This window comes from Lontra canadensis, unplaced genomic scaffold (genome assembly GCF_010015895.1).
Source record: "Lontra canadensis isolate GAN:19392208 unplaced genomic scaffold, GSC_riverotter_1.0 scaffold28, whole genome shotgun sequence".
In the NCBI taxonomy this organism is placed as follows: domain Eukaryota; kingdom Metazoa; phylum Chordata; class Mammalia; order Carnivora; family Mustelidae; genus Lontra; species Lontra canadensis.
This window is the reverse complement of record NW_022631022.1, coordinates 1792091-1809073: the sequence shown is the minus strand read 5'-3', so window position 1 is coordinate 1809073 and position 16983 is coordinate 1792091.

Sequence of the window (16983 nt, the reverse complement as noted above, 5' to 3'; positions counted from 1 at the left end):
ACCTAATAAGAAAGTTACAAGTCTTACTGTTACCACTTCTGCACCTACCTCCTTATAAATTTCAGGATTATGGAGCTTTTGTTTATGCCTTATAAAGTTTTCTCCTCTGATTTCTAAGAGTAATTTTCTGCATTTTAAAAAAATGGAATAAAGTCTTAGTCATTGCTATTTGGCAAAACAGGTCTTCTTTTCCCCAAGAAAATTACATTTACATGGATTTTTAAAGTGACCCTCTATCATTCATTGTATTTTTCCCTTGTTCCAAGCCACTATTGTCTGTTGTTACCATTTCTCAAAAAAGTAAGGTGCTAAGCCAACATCTAGTTAACAAGGGCATCAGAATTTATCTAGGTGGCAGTATCTACTCTTAGTTTAATATATAGCATCACTCGAGCCCTCTAGCACGAATAAACATTGGTAATCTCTAATTCTCCATTTAATACGGCAGTAGGATTTGTACAATCATAATTCAACAGTACCTTTCTAAAGTGCAAATTGTTAAAATTATGCAGCGCTGACACTAACTCTTGGCATTCCCTTCTCAATTGTTCAAAACATTTCAGAAACATCCAGCTTTGCAGAAGGGTGAAATATCCAAGTCACAACACCAAAATCGCATAGTTGTTTTCAAGAATAACCTTTATGTCTTTAAAAATACTTTAATGTGTTGGGGAAACTAGGCATACTGTTTTATGTATGGAATTTCAATAATTTTTAACGGTGCCTCCACCACAAGCTCAGAGCTTCTGCCTAAAGTCGGCATTTTTGTGTGTATCAGCTTTTGTTTTGCTATAGTCGGAAATACATTAATTAGCCAGGTTTCCTGCCTGGGCTAGGTACAACGATGACCTCTTTTTCTTGCCAGATCATTCTAATCCATATGAGGGGCCCACTGTCCAGACACTTGACAGATAGGAAGTACTCCATGCCCATTAGAATATCGCCTCAATTGGAGCCAGAGCAACATAAGGTCCAAGAGACTCATTAGTTCACTGGCACAATCGTGTCCTGAGAGTAAATGAAACCCTCTGTCTCCTTATGGCTCTCATCTGCTCTGGACTTTAAAAGAAAACTGTCTCTGTTTTGTTCAGTACAGCAGTGCATCTTTCACATGGTGAGAACCCCTCTTAACGGTACAAAACTGTTAAATCTATCAGGGAAGTTTTGTATGTGAATTTTGATTAGCACTCTGGAGCCTCAAGCTGCTGGCAATTGTGAAATGAGTTCACTCTCCTGTACTTTTTTTTTTTTTTTTTTTTTTAACCCACCATGATTGGTTTTCTCAAACAATGCACTTTCCTTCCTTCCATCTCCCATTAGCATACACCACAGAATGCCTGTTTGCAAATTGAGGCCTTACATTCGGATTCAGGTCGTAATAGGAAAACAATCAGAAGTAAGGTTTTCTACCTAAAAACCTACAGCTTCAAAATGAAAGGAAAAAATTTGGTATGATGAAACAATCCCTTCAAGTAATTAAGTGGAAGAAGCCAGAGGACCAGATTAAATTAGTGAAATGTTTTAATTACAGAACATTTGAAAAGAAGCATAGTACATTATCTTTTAGCACATATATGTAGCAAAGACAGTGTGCTACTGGTAAACTAAGGGAAGTTTGAAAAAAAATGACATATATGTGTACAATGTTTAAAGTATTGTAAACAAAAATTGAGATGAATTACTGAACTTTTATTACTCTAAATAGGAAAATGAAATATTTGTTGATAAGAGGATGTCCCTTTACATATTCCCTTTTTTTGTTTTAAAGAAACCAAATAGGTAATATTTCATGACAAACTGCTATCTACTTACCTATATTTTCTGTAATCTACTTATATTTACCTTTAATGAACACTTATTATGGGCTAAGTGTATACTGTACTATGGTCATGTATGACTACTGTTCTCATTTTACATACAGGACACTAAGATTTAGTGGGGGGTATCTCAGTGCATGTCTCAAGACCAAATGAAATTGGGGCTTTGCTCTTTTACCACAAATTCTAGCATGTTGTGTAAAGTAGAAAGTTCAGATTCACTTGTCCCAGATCACACAAGGGACCTGTACTTTTTTGTAAGAAATTCTAGCGTTGCTTAAGGGACAGTTTCACTTATGCTTCCAGCTAAATCAACTTGCACAACTGACAGTATCATGAGGCATCACAATTATGTAATCAAAGAAATCAGGAGAAGAGAATGTGGTGTCAGTAGAATTCTGCCATGTGATGGATCTGTAAGACTTCTGTGGAGGACTGACAATGGGAAGGGGCAGGAGAGTTTGGAAGCTGGAAAGTCATGCCCCATAGTTTGAAAAAGGGTATAAAGCCAAGAACCTGGGGAAGGGTTAAGAAAGGACTTCCAACAAGACAGACAGTAACCTGGGAAAAGTTAGAGCATTATTTCAGCTATATAATTCTAAGAATTGCAAGCATCCTATTTTTCAGGTATAAAAATAAGTATTGGGGCGCCTGAGTGGCTCAGTGGGTTAAGCCTCTGCCTTCGGCTCAGGTCATGATCCCAGGGTCCTGGGATCGAGTCCCGAATAGGGCTCCTTGCTCAGCGGGGAGCCTGCTTCTCTCTCTGCCTCTGCCTGCCACTCTGCCTGCTTGTGTTCTCTCTCTCTCTCTGACAAATAAATAAATAAATAAAACCTTTAAAAAAATAATAAGTATTTTATCATAAGTAATATATTAGTAACCATCTGATAGCTTTGACAATTAATAATCATTTGTATGCATCTGGCACCTTTCTTCTAAAGAGCTCAAAGCACTTTACATTTGTTATCTCATTAATTCCCAACACTGTCCCTGTGGGGAAGGTAGTAAGTATTTTAACATTTAAATGTTTATCTTTCAGAATTTCTCAAGCATGCATTAATTATATTTCCAAAAATGTAAATGTTCACTAGTTTTATTTTACTGTTCCTCTGGCTTCAATGTGCATAATAGATCTGTTCAACTCTCTAATGCACCAATCACAGTAAATCTTTTTTTAAAATAATATTTTATTTATTTATTTGATGGAGAGAGATCACAAGTAGGCAGAGAGGCAGGCAGGGCATGGGGGGTGGGGAAGCAGGCTCCCCGCTGAGCAGAGAGCCCGATGCGGGGCTCGATCCCAGGACCCTGAGACAAGACCTGAGCTGAAGGCAGAGGCTTAACCCACTGAGCCACCCAGGTGCCCCCAGATCACAGTAAATCTTATCTGGAAAACTATAAGTTGCTAAAATAATGGAAGAGTGGAAGTTGTGGCTGGGGGAAGCATATGACTGCTTTCCTCACTGGAAAAAGTTTGGTTCCGTCCATTGCAAATGCAGATGAAACGTGCTGCGGATCTTCCAAATCTTTTCTGGGTCCCATTCTTTCCAAAAGGTGAGCCTCACGAGGGTAAGTGCTGTATCTATAAGCCTGAGGTAGACTGACCTACTATTTACATCTTTGTTTTACTGATGATTTTTATCAAAGTGGAACAGAAACCAGATGCATTCTACTACGAGTTGTATCCTGAAGAGTCACAGAATAGTAAGGGCCAGAAACTCGTCTCCCCAACCCTCACTCTCTCTGGGCTGGTCATACTTTCCTCAATTTTCTAACTAGAAAAATGGCAGACAGTAATACCTGCTCCTTAGGGAAGCAGTAGAGATTAATTGGCCAATGTTGGGAGAGCATTTCTGAGACGAAGCGTTCTACATAAATGTTTAAGTATTATTATTGCTCTACTCCTTCAAATGGAAGTTCTAACTTTGAAATGTGATTATACACTTTTCCCCAAAAAACCCCCTCCATAACCACATATATAGGTTTATTTTTCACTCTAACAGTCTAACTCATGGTTGTGAAACTTTATTGCACTTGATGGAGGACCCTGGCTTTTATTAGTTTTAAACTGCTGGTTGCTGGGGTATTTATGTAAATGAGGCAAAGATACCAAAACAGTAAATAATAAGCATGTCCCTGCTGTTTAAAAATCTGTTGGTAGAAACAACTTTTGTTTGGGTATAAGAAGACCCTAAACACAGAAAAATATAGCTTTGGTATCTATGCATAAAATAGCATTTTGGGTTTAGGGGTTGTTTTTGACATTGGTTTTCTCCCCAAACATTTCTTTACCACTCTGTAAATATTTTGTTTTACCTCTACAGTGGTCACCACGTATATCATATATATATGTGAGAGACAGAAATGAGTAAAAGACATTTTAAGAATTTTTTTATTTAACAAAATGTTATAAAGTATACTAGATAGCTAATAATAGCACCCAGAAAGCAAGGCCACACCCAAATTTATTGCAGTCTCCTCATAAGGAACGTCATGATAAAATCATGGTCCCTTAAACTTAACAACAAAACAGCAGAATTTCCACTGGCTGCAAAATAACTTCAAATTCACATTAAAATTCTTGTCCTTTGAAAGATTCTTGCTGCTTTGCTTCCGAGCAGAGGACACAAAATACTTATTTTGCAATCACTGAAAAATTTAAAATGATCTAACAACACGTGACTTACAGGTTCCCTTTATAAAGCCTTCCTACTCATCTTCTTTTTAAGTTGAATATCCATAGCTAGCCACATTTCAAAGTCAAAAACTAGGTTCATTTGCAACTACAGTGAAAAATCGGAAAAGTCTAAACATTCAACAATAAGGTATTACTCAAAAATTATAGGGGCTACCTGGGTGGCTCAGTTGTTTAAGCATCTGACCCATAATTTCTGTTCAGGTCATGATCTCAGGGCCATGAGACTGAGCCCTGAGTCAGGCTCCACGCTGGGCATGGAGCCTGCTAAAGATTCTTCCTCTCCCTGTCCCTCTCCCTTTGCCCCTCCCCTCAATACTACCCCTACATATACACATGCATGCGCTCGCTCTCTCTCTCACCCTTAAAAAAGAAAAATTCAAATAAAATTATGGAATAGCTATAGAAAGACAGCCATTTAAAAACTCATAGGTCACTATAACTACTGTATGATCTAGCCATTCCACTCCTAGGCATTTATTTATCCAAGAGAGAAAAAGTATATGTCCATTCAAAGACTTGTACATGAATCTTCATTGCAAATTTATTTGTAATAGCCCCAAATTGGAAACAACCCAAATGTCTACCAACATGTAGATGTATAAATTATGGGACACCCTTACAATGGAATACTACTCAGCAATGAAAAGGAACAAATTGTTGATAAAATCAAAGACACGAGGGGCGCCTGGGCGGCTCAATGGGTTAAAGCCTCGGCCTTCGGCTCGGGTCATGATCCCAGGGCTCTGGGATCGAGCCCCACATCAGGCTCTCTGCTCAGCAGGGAGACTGCTTCCCTTCCTCTCTCTCTGCCTGTGTCTCTGCCAACTTGTGATCTTTCTCTCTCTGTGTCAAATAAATAAATAAATAATCTTTAAAAAAAAAATCAAAGACATGAATGAATCTCAATATAATTATGCTGAATGAAAAAATCCAGGCAAAAAAGAGTACATATCCATTTATATAACATTCTAAAAATATAAATTATAGTGACAAAAAGCAAATCAGTGGTTGCCTAGAGGTGGGAAGCTGGGGGCCAGGTGGTGAGGAGGAACAGGAAGATTACAAAGGAGCAGGAAGAAAATTCTGGGGGTGATGGATAGTTTCACTATGTTGATTGTGAAAATGGTCTCTTGGATGTATACATATATCAAAACTTATCAAACTATACACCTTAAATATGTGCCCTGTTTGAAGGTCAATTACACATCAAAAGCTTTTTTTAAAAAATCATGAATTAGGAGAATATAAGAAAATGAAATGACATTTAATTATTAAGAACCCTATTTTTTTTCTTTTTCCAAGATTTTATGTATTTTAGAGAGAGAAAGACAAAAAGGGGGGTCGAGGCAGGGGAGGAACAAATGGAGAAGGACAAGCAGACTCTACACTGAGCACAGAGCCCAATGTGGGGCTTGCCCTCACAACCCTGAGATCATGACCTGAGCCAAAATCAAGAGATGCTCAACCAACTTGAGCCACCCAGGCACCCCCAAGAAGCATATTTTAAAACAGCATGAAGACTAGGACTCCAGTTACAACTTTTTAAAAAATATGTACATATGTGCATGCACACACGCACGCGCGCACACAACTCTGAGGATGTTTCCCAGAATGTTCACAGTGGATAATTCTTAATGGTACAATTTTCTTCTTTTTGTATTTTCTATTTTATAATGACCCTGTTCTCAATTAATGGAACAAATGAAACGAAAATTTAATTTGTGGGAGTCTGGGAAAGAAAAATATATGAAGGTCTTCATTATAAGTTCTGCTATCAAAAGTGATAAAGAACTTAGGGACATGGAGTGGAAATGTCATAACCACCTTCCTTCTCAAAGCTCCCAAAGCTGTCACCAGATAGTAATGGCATGTTCCTTCACATCATGGATTACAAGTTTCATTTTAAGCTTAATACCCTTAGTCTGAATGTTCAAGAATTCATACCAGACTATGACTTTTGTTCTGTATCTGCTCATGGAAACGGAGATGCACAAAAGGGTAAATGTTTCTGTTCACCTACAAATATTTGGAGGGACATCCAGTGATTAGTGGCATTTGCAGTTTTTCTAAACGTGTATGGAACACACACACACACACACACACAACCCATTTGCTTTAGATTTAAAAGTCTTAAATGGGTTTTAGTTCCAGCTCTTTCCTTAATGGACAAGTAACTTCTCCTCTCTAGTCCTCATTTTTTTTTGTATGTAAAATAAGAAAGTTGAACTGATGTTTAAACTTCTTGCCAACTCTAATGATTCAAAGTATCAAAAGGGCAAAACCATATGTATCTATACCACACAAGGAGGTGACTTCTAGCTTTCATCTTCCATTTATTGGAAATCATGGATAATATCTTATAACTTTGTACAGCCTCCTAAGTTTCCCTATTTACTATCCAAAATGGCTGTGATTTTAAATAATTACAAATGTTTTATAATTTTATGATAGTTTCTTGAGATGCAAACAGTTTTCTCTCAGAAGGAATCATTTAGACTAAAAACAGTAGCAAGCCAAATATATCCTTTAGACTGGAATCATGTCTTTCATTCTTTGGGTTTTTGCTTGTACTCTTTCCGGTATTGCTACTCACCTAAAGTAATGGAAATTTTATTTTGAAAGTATTTTATCTGAACTGATTTAATGTATACTTTCTGTACTAGAAGATCTTGGTGCAAATAGACGGGATAGAAATGAGAATCAAAGCTTTAAATGTGCACTTTTGTTTCTGTAAGCCCAAAGCATATCTCCTTTTTACATCTGCTTTGCAGGGACAGTACGGAGAGCTGGAGTACAGTCTCTGAGCTTTACTTTAATTTGTAGCTGGACTCAGAAAGAGATGGATGATGTATTTTGCAACATTCCATTTTGCTATATATCAGACATAGTCCCTGGTGAATTGCATAAATGAGACATAGAACCCTGAAACTAATTTTACCTGGCACCTTTAATCCCATATTTTAAAGACCTCCTAAAATGCACTATTTCCTGGGCCCTGTCTATAAGTGGTTAAGTCAGGCTTCCCAGGAAGTGTTCTGCCATCCACATAGAAGGGTTAGAACTAGGAGCCGAGAGTACAATGATTATCTATCCCTTTACGAAGCCCACAGTGATCATTATGGCTAAAATAAGTCTTTAAAGTTCATTGCCAGAGCAGAAATCTCTCTCCTTCCTTTATTCTCACTAGCAACTTAGATTCTTGGTACTAAAACCATGAAAACAAAAAATTATAGGTGATGGAAGGTTTAAAAACTACTTATGAACCTTTTTCTTAAGATGACTTTGTCTTTCAGTATACCTTAGAGTTTTTAAATTTTTCTCATTACAGAAACATATGCTCACGATAAAAAAATAAATATGATCACATACTTCTTAAGCAAATAATTAAAAAAAAACAAAAACTTTTTAAAAACAGGAATGTGCAGGGAAGAAATTTAAAAATCAACTTTTTAAAAAGTTGGGAGGAGTGCCCGGCTAGCTCAGTCGGTAGAGTACACATCAATTCTTGGGGTCTTGAGTTTCAACCCCATGTTGAGTGTAGAGATAACTTAAAAATAAAATCTTTTTTAAAAAATCAACAATTAGGGGCACCTGGGTGGCTCAGTGGGTTAAAGCCGCTGCCTTTGGCTCAGGTCATGATCTCAGGGTCCTGGGATCGAGCCCCGCTTCGGGCTCTCTGCTCGGCGGGGAGCTTGCTTCCCCCTCTCTCTCTGCCTGCCTCTCTGCCTACTTGTGATCTCTCTCTGTCAAATAAATAAATAAAATCTTAAAAAAAAAATCAACAATTATTTCACCACCCAGAGAGAACTACTGTTAAATCCAGGGGGGAACCTACTATTATTCCTACCTAGGGCCTCTGGATTTGCCATGCCGTCTGCCTGGCACACTCTTCTCCCAGAAGTCTGCCTGGTTCCCTTACTCACTGTATTCAGTGTCTGCTTGACTGTCCCTAGATCAGGGGGACCCTCCCTAATGTAGCACCCATCCTTACTCTCTATCCTCTTACCCTGCTTTATTTTTCTTTAGAGCACTTAACCATATGTGGTATTACAAAATAGGTTTGTTTATCTTTTATTATCTGTCTCACCAAATGGATTGTAAGTGTAAAGATACAGCCCCACTCCTAGGGCAGTACACCTACCCTTAGTAAGAGATGCTCAATTAATACATATATTGCATTTGTTTCTTTATCACATATATATTGAGTTCCTATTATATAGAATCTTTTATCTTTGTATGTATAATTTTTAATAGGATTATACCAGACATACTGTTTTGCAGGTGTTTTTCACTTAGCAATAAATTATGAAGACATAGCAGAAATTCTTATCCAATGTGATTTTAATAATGGCATAAAGGATTTCAATATGGGGTTCCTGGGTGGCTCAGTGGGTTAAAGCCTCTGCCTCTGGCTCAGGTCATGATCCCAGGGTCCTGGGATGGAGCCCCACGGCAGGCTCTCTGCTCAGCAGGGGGCCTGCTTCCTCCTCTCTCTCTGCCTGCCTCTCTGCCTACTTGTGATCTCTGTCTGTCAAATAAATAAATAAAATCTCTAAAAGAAAAAATCTCAATAATCCCTTATTGTTAGATCAGTACATGAGTACTCTGATGTATCCTTCAAATACATGTTAAGGTCCCTGAGGTAAGAAAGTTATTAATAATATTAACAATGCCTTAAATTCACAAGTACTTTATAATTTATAAACTAGTTTCATATCTCATTTGATCCTCACAAAAAACTCAAAGTAAACAGAGCAGAAACTCAAAGAGGTTAAATAAATAATTTCCCTAAAATAACAAAACCAGTAGCAGGGAGTCCAGACTCAAACCTAGCTCTGTCTCTGTAGCTTCGGCTCCTCACGGACCTCATCATCCCTGGTTAACACTGTCATTTTACAGGTGAGTGATCCACGCCTAGAGAAGGGAGCAGTGATGTGCCCAGAATTACACAGCTTCTCCAAGAAAGAATACAGATAGAGTAGAACCCAGGACTCCTGAGTCCCCATTCAAAGCTCTCTAAACTACGTGCTGACTCAATAAATTAGGGGAGAAGAAATCCTAAATCACTGCATAGTCAAATCAGCAAACAATACATGCTGTTGTACTTCTCTGAAGATTACATAGTATATTTGCTTGGTGCTGCGAAGAGCCATCCTGATGACACTTGCAGTCCTGAGCTTATTTGATGTGGTTGGGAAGCAAATGAGATTCCAGTGCCCCTGTTGCGCATAGGTGCTCAATGAGCAGCATTTCCTTGCGTGGTGGGGAAGTGCCCTATATTTACAGTATTTGATCCAGTTTAACAGCAAGATCTAATGTTAACATTAGCCTTGTAAAAGTTTTCACCCTAGTTCACACAAAAACAAGATTCTGGAGATTATGACTAGCAATTTTTCATGAGTTGATTTATCTGAATAAAACCTATAAGGTTTTGAACCATTAAACATTCGATTTAGAAAAAAAAATCTTAGCATACAGAAGAATAAACTGAAAATGGAACAGATTTGTTTCTTGTAATAATTATGAGCAATATCTCAAACTCAGCATCCTTAGACCATTGAGCTGTGTAGGATGAATGTGCTAATTAATCAATTACTACCCAACAATGTACCCTGTTTATTTACTGAAATGCACCAGAAACGTGTGCAGAGCTGGTAATTATTAATCATCTTCAGTAACAAATATGACTCAAGTTCACCTTCATATAATTAATAGAGCATGTAGTTAGCTTTAACATCTTGCTTTATTAGAAATAGCAACAAGGAATTAAAAAAAAAAAAAGCTGAACCACAAGTCGTGGTTCACTGAAATGCTGGCTTGGTCTAAATGTGTCTATTATCCACAGTGGTGGTATTACTCATACCCATCCAAGTTATGGCCAGATGCGAAGATTTTAAAATGAAACTTTCTAATGTGAATAAAATTTTAGACTTACCAAGAAGCTGTAAAAAAACAGTCCAACACATTTCCATATATGCTTCACTCATGGTCCCCAAATAAAATCCAACTTTCAGACCTTGATAACTGGCTTAGAGTTGGGATAATTGTTGATGAAGCCCAAACGTCTTAGCATGTTTTAAATTTTCAAGATATTTTGGAATACTTTCAATATACATAGAAATAGTTCTTTTACAACAAATTTTACGTGATCTAGTTTTGAAAATCTTTTTTTTTTTTTGAGTCATCATGTAGGCCCCCCAATTTCCTTTGAAACACATAGACTTCTTGGCTAGAAGGGCCATATTTTGATACAAGGCTATTTCCAGATAAAGCAACATCTAAGGGAGGTTGACTTGTATCAGCAACATTTACAGTGGAGGCTGGCACCACCTGACTCTCTGCGACTATGTTCAAAGCATAAGGTTTTGCATACAGTCCACGAAGGTTCAAATCCCAGCTGTATTAACTGTCTACTCTGTGACTGCAGGTAACTATTTTAACTTCTCTAACTTCTGATATTCAGATTCCTCAGCTTGAAATGGAGGTAAATGAAGCCCTGCTTTGGAGGGCTTGTTTAAATGAGAAAATAGGGGGAAACTGCCCGGCAGGAAGAAACACTCAGGAACTGCCAGATACCGTTATGCCGGGATTACCTAGCTCACTGAACTGAAATGTACACACCTATGAACACACAAAAAGTATTTCATACAATGGAAACTGCAAATGTAAATTAACATTTTGGGGAGTTTTCTCCTGAAAGGAATAATTGGGTTAGAATTTAATATTAGTTGTACAGAAAAGTAAAAAACGTGTCCCATCTGCAATACCAGTGGAACATCACTTCAGAAATCTAAACTGACGAATCATAAATCAGTGGGTGGACTACTGTATTTCTATTATTGAATGATTCAAGGCCCCTTTAAATGGAGAGCCCCCTTAGGGCATCTCCGTATTTGTTTATAGATCATTAACTACTTGACAGTGAGACTGGGGAGGGGGCATAAAGACTTACAGCTAAAGGGCTAAAAGCCACTGTCGAATGAAGATCAGCAATAAAGCCAAAACATCTTTGGGATTCACTATGAAAATATGATTTGTGCTACAAAAATGTCATATGCTTTTCACGCACGTATCTGTTAGTAAAAGAAAGCTCACTTTACAAGGCTGGGCCCATAACTATGGCCCATATGACAAAGTAAATTTAGGTGGCCATGTTTTCAAATGACTAGATAGGATTTGTAATATTGGAAACATGCCCATAAAATAGATTGTATTATCTATTAGCATAAATTGCTATCTGATTTAAAAAGTCATAAATGTGTCTCTGTGCCACTGGATTCTAGCATCCACAGCAGGAGAAGGAAATAGAAATGTTTCCTAATGAAAAGCTTACAGAAAGTTGGAAGGTCAGAATTTTGATTCTCGATTCTAGTATATATTCTTGGGGTAAGTTTCTTATTTATTCTATAGTCTGACTTCTCTAACTACCAAAATTAAAATTGTGATTAAAACCACCTACATTAGGCGCCTGGGTGGCTCAGTGGGTTAAAGCCTCTGCCTTCGGCTCAGGTCATGATCTCAGGGTTCTGGGATGGAGTCCTGCATCGGGGCTCTCTGCTCAGCAGGGAGCCTGCTTCCCCCTCTCTCTCTGCCTGCCTCTCTGCCTACTTGTGATCTCTCTCTCTCTGTGAAATAAATAGATAAAATCTTAAAAAAAAAAAACCACCTACCTTACATATTACAATTTATTTTCTCTAACATTCCTCAAACACACTAATTGTATTCGCTTTGCCTACTTTTTTTTTTTCATTTTTTTCAAGAACTTGAGTACCTACCCTATTGCAAGTACTATCCTAGGTGCTGGAATCACAAAGGTTAACAAAACAGGTGTAAGTCCCTGGCCTTAGGAAGTTTACATTCCAGTGGGGGGAGAGTGTGAGAGTAGTTTAGACACAACATGCGGTTTAGATGAGATCTCTGTATGCCCTGTGTTCACAGTAACATGTTTTACCAGAGTAATGCTTCTTGCCACTCTTTGTAACAGCAGCCCCTAGGGGCCAGCCAACTCCTTGGAGGCTTTCAGAACATCAATCACTTCCACAGGACTCAAGATCTAAGTAAGAATACAGCAGTTCTTTCCTATCCTAATGACTTCAGCCATAACTCAGTACTTCCATGAGGATAATTTTGCATAAAGCCGGTGTATACTATCCTTGCCAGGGCAGAGACAAGGATAAAGGAATGGAGCAGCAAGCAAAGTTCACCACTAATGGGAGTGGGGAGAATTAATGAGCATTCATCCAGCAGTAGGGTAACTCAAGCCACCTCCTCTGGTGCTGAGCTTGGCTTAGAAGGCACTGAGCCATTAAGCAGATTTGGGTTCCTAGAAGAGCCTGGTCAGTGATTCTTTGGGGTATCGGTTTTTAAGTTCCAAAGCACACTGGAATATGAATCAGGGCAGCATCATTTCCATAGACCTTCTTTCCTTGAACCAAAAGCCTTTAAGCCTCGAAGTGGAATTTGTCAATGAAATCGTATATGTAAACATTTATTTCTCTTTTTCATAATTCCTTTATCTTTTACTAACTGGCTGATATATGCACCCACTGTCTTGCCTATAATTCTCCCTCTGAGAATAGCAGTGAATTAAAATCTACATGCCTGCCCTGTTTTCTTTTAAATCACACCATTAGAAATATGTGAGTAAATCATAATCTCACAACAAGGTTGTGAAAACAATACAAGTACAAAAACAAATACAAGTACAAAGTCACATTTGGGTCATGCCCACTGTATATGTTCTCTCTCTATGTTTCTTAATAAACACTAGTAATGGGAGGTGTTAATATGTAATATTACATGCAGAATTCATTCTCTTTTTCAAGCTATTAACTGAAGTATAATATACATAAAGGAAAATGCACATACCATACATATTCAGTTAGAAGAATTTTCAGGGCACCTGGGTGGCTTAGTTGGTTAAGCATCTGAATCTTGATCTCAGCTCAGGTTTTGATCACAGTGTCATGAGTTCAAGCCCTGTATTAGGCTCCAGGCTGAGCGTGGAACCTACTTAAAAGAAACTTTTTTTTAACAAATTGACTACACCCATTTAACTAAAAACCAGATCAATCACAGGTTCATCAATTGTAACAAATATATCACTCTGGTGGGGATGTTGATAATGGGGAAGGCTATGCATGTGTGGGGCAGAGGATATGAGAAATCTCTTTACCTTCCTCTTAATTTTTCTGTAAGCCTAAAATTACTCTAAGAAAAAAAGTCTTGAGGTAACTGAGTGGCTCAGTTGGTTAAGTGACTGCCTTTGGCTCAGATCATGATCCTGGGTTCTGGGATTGAGCCCCAAGTGGGGATCCCTAAGCAACCAGGAGTCTGCTTTTCCCTCAGCCTCCCCGCTCTGCTCATGCACATGCCTCTCTCCCTTTCAAATAAACAAAATATTTTTAAAAACAAGTTTTAAGAAAAAGAACTATAGAAATATATGAATAAAAGAGAATAATCCCAATCCCCAAAATGTCCCCTCATACTCCTAGTCCCTGGTTCCTCTAGATCTCCATCCCTCATAAGGGTGATCACTATCCTGCCTTCTAACGGCAAAGATGAATTTCAGCCAGTTTTTATAACTCATGGAAATGAAATCATTTTATAAGTACTTTAGGCCCGACTTCTTTCACCCTGCCTTATGCTCATGAGATTCATGTATGCTGTGTGTGATTATGGTTCATTCCTTCTCATTGTTATACAGTAGTCCATCAAGCAAATACCACAATTTGTCCATCTACTCTATTATTGACAGGCATGTAATTCCCAGGTTGAATATCACAAATATCACAAATAGTGCTATGAATATTCTACTACATGTCGTTTGAAGAATATGCGCACACCATTTCTGCGGGCCATTGTTATGGACGGAATGTTTGTATCCCCTCAATAGTCACATGTTGAAGCCCTAATATCCAATGTGACAGTAGTTGGAGATAGGGTCCCTGAGGAAGTGATAAAAAGTTAAATGAGGTCATAAGAGTGGGATCCTAATCTGATAGGGCTGATGCTCTTATCAGGAGACAGACACCAGAATTAGCTCCGTCTGCCATGGGAAGATATACAAAGAAGGGACCTATAAGCCAATAAGAGAACTCTCTCCAAGAAGAACCTAATCAGCCAGCACCCTGATCTTAGACTTCCCAGTCTCCAGAACTGTGAATAACAAATTTCTGTTGCTTAGGCAGCCAGTCCGTGATATTTTTGTTATGGCAGCCTTACTAATACAAATATATATCCAAGAGTGGCATAGCTGTTCATAACATCACGTATGATATTACATATGCAGGTAAATATATACTGCCAAAAATTGAAATCAGTTGCCAACAGTATATACAAGTTCTAATTGCTGCATATCCCCACCAACATTAAGAACTTTCTGTCTTTCCTGCTTCGACTACTTTGGAGGGGGTGTAATAGTACTGCATTGTAGTTTCGATTTCCATTTTTGGATGATTATTCAAATTAAACAATTTTTCCCATGTTTATTGGACATCTGGATAGTCTCCTTTGTGAAGAGTCCCATTCAAATATTTTGTTCACCTTTCTATTGGATTGTCTTTTTTCTTTTTTAAAGATTTTATTTATTTATTTGACAGAGAGATCACAAGTAGGCAGAGAGGCAGGCAGAGAGAGAGAGGAAGGGAAGCAGGCTCCCTGCTGAGCAGAGAGCCCGAAATGGGGCTCGATCCCAGGACCCTGGGATCATGACTCGAGCCAAAGGCAGAGGCTTTAACCCACTGAGCTACCCAGGCGCCCCATGGATTGTCTTTTTTTTTTTTTTTTTTTTTTTTTTAATGATTTGTTCTAGATACCAAATGCTTTGCCAGAGACAGGATTGCAAATACTTCTCCCACACTACGGATTACTTCTTGATTCTCTTAATAGTGCCTTTTAATGAACAGAAATTCTTAATTTTAATATATTCCAATTTATCAATTTTGAAGAATTCATTTTTTTTAAAAGATTTTGTATATTTATTTATGAGAGAAAGAGCAGGAACAGGGACGGCAGGGAAGGGCAGAGAGAGGGAGACAAGCAGACTTCCCGCTGAGCCTGGGATCCATCCCAGGACCCTGACATTATGGCCTGGGCAGAAGGCAGATGCTTAAACGACTGAGTCACCCAGGTGCCCAAAAGACTCATTTTTTACATGTTCTGAACACCTATAGCACCCTAGGTACCTTTAAAACAAAAGCAACAGGGCTAAGTCTCTTCTTTCTAGGAGTAACTTCATATCCATGCACAAACTAAATGCTGTACACAGCATCACTCTTCATAGTTATGTTTAACGGGTTCCTTCTAAAGGGATATGCCATTTCTCTATGTTTTGTGTAAAACTAAGTGTTTATATGTTTACCTCATTAATTCTTATTTATTGGACACAATGTTTTTAAAACACTGACTTATGCTTTTGAATTCCAATTTCTAAGCCCCATTGTTTCATGGCCATCAAGAATTGGAACTGATCTGAGTTGCAGATTTTTGAGAAATTATCTTACTTCAGTTATGAAAGTGCAACTGTATAATCTTAAAGTCAGAAGAAATAGCTAGAAGTTATGTTCTCCAGCTCTGTAGTTTTAGGTTAAGAAAATATTTCATTCAAACACTCTTGAATACCTGAGTGTGATCCACTATCTATCCACTTTTTTTTTAAGTAATTTCCTACCTTAGAATAGAAGATAGAGGGGCACCCGGGTGGCTCAGTGGGTTAAGCCTCTACCTTCGGCTCAGGTGATGATCCCAGGGTCCTGGGATCGAGCCCCACATCGGGCTCTCTGCTCAGCGGGGAGCCTACTTCCCCCTCTCTCTTTCTGCCTGCCTCTCTGCCTACTTGAGATCTCTGTCTGTCAAATAAATAAAATCTTAAAAAAAAAAAAAAAGAATAGAAGATAGAGGGAGAGAACCATGGAGCCTTGAAATAAGGAAACCCTCACCACTGATGAGGTTTTTCCAAGAGGGCACCTACCAGTAGAAACACTTCAGTTCCCTAACCCTTTTGCCAAGACTTCATGGGAGAATGCAGTAAAACCTAATTTAAATTTGTGTTTGTCTCTATTAGGGGTTTTTACCTTGTAGGTGCCACAGAACCTAGAGCTTCTCAGACATAATTCAGGTTCCACAGATGTTTGATTCAAATTTCACTGTTTTAAATAGGCTTTCATACTGCCAAGGGATATAATGCCAAAATTTAACACACTGCAAACTGCCCACCTGTTAATCTGAGGTTAAATCATCTCAGTGTAGATCTCAGAATTAATCTCCTCCTGCCATCTTTGTAATTGAAGCACATGTCCAAGATTTCAAGATGAGTCATTTTAAGACCACTGTAATTTGTATCTACTTTTCTGAACGGATCAGGATATTCTTGATAGTCTACAACCAAAAAAGAACAAGAAACTGCCCCAAGGCTGCTTGTAGTTGTCCTACTGCAACTGTTGTCCATAACCCCCAACTCTGAAAGTT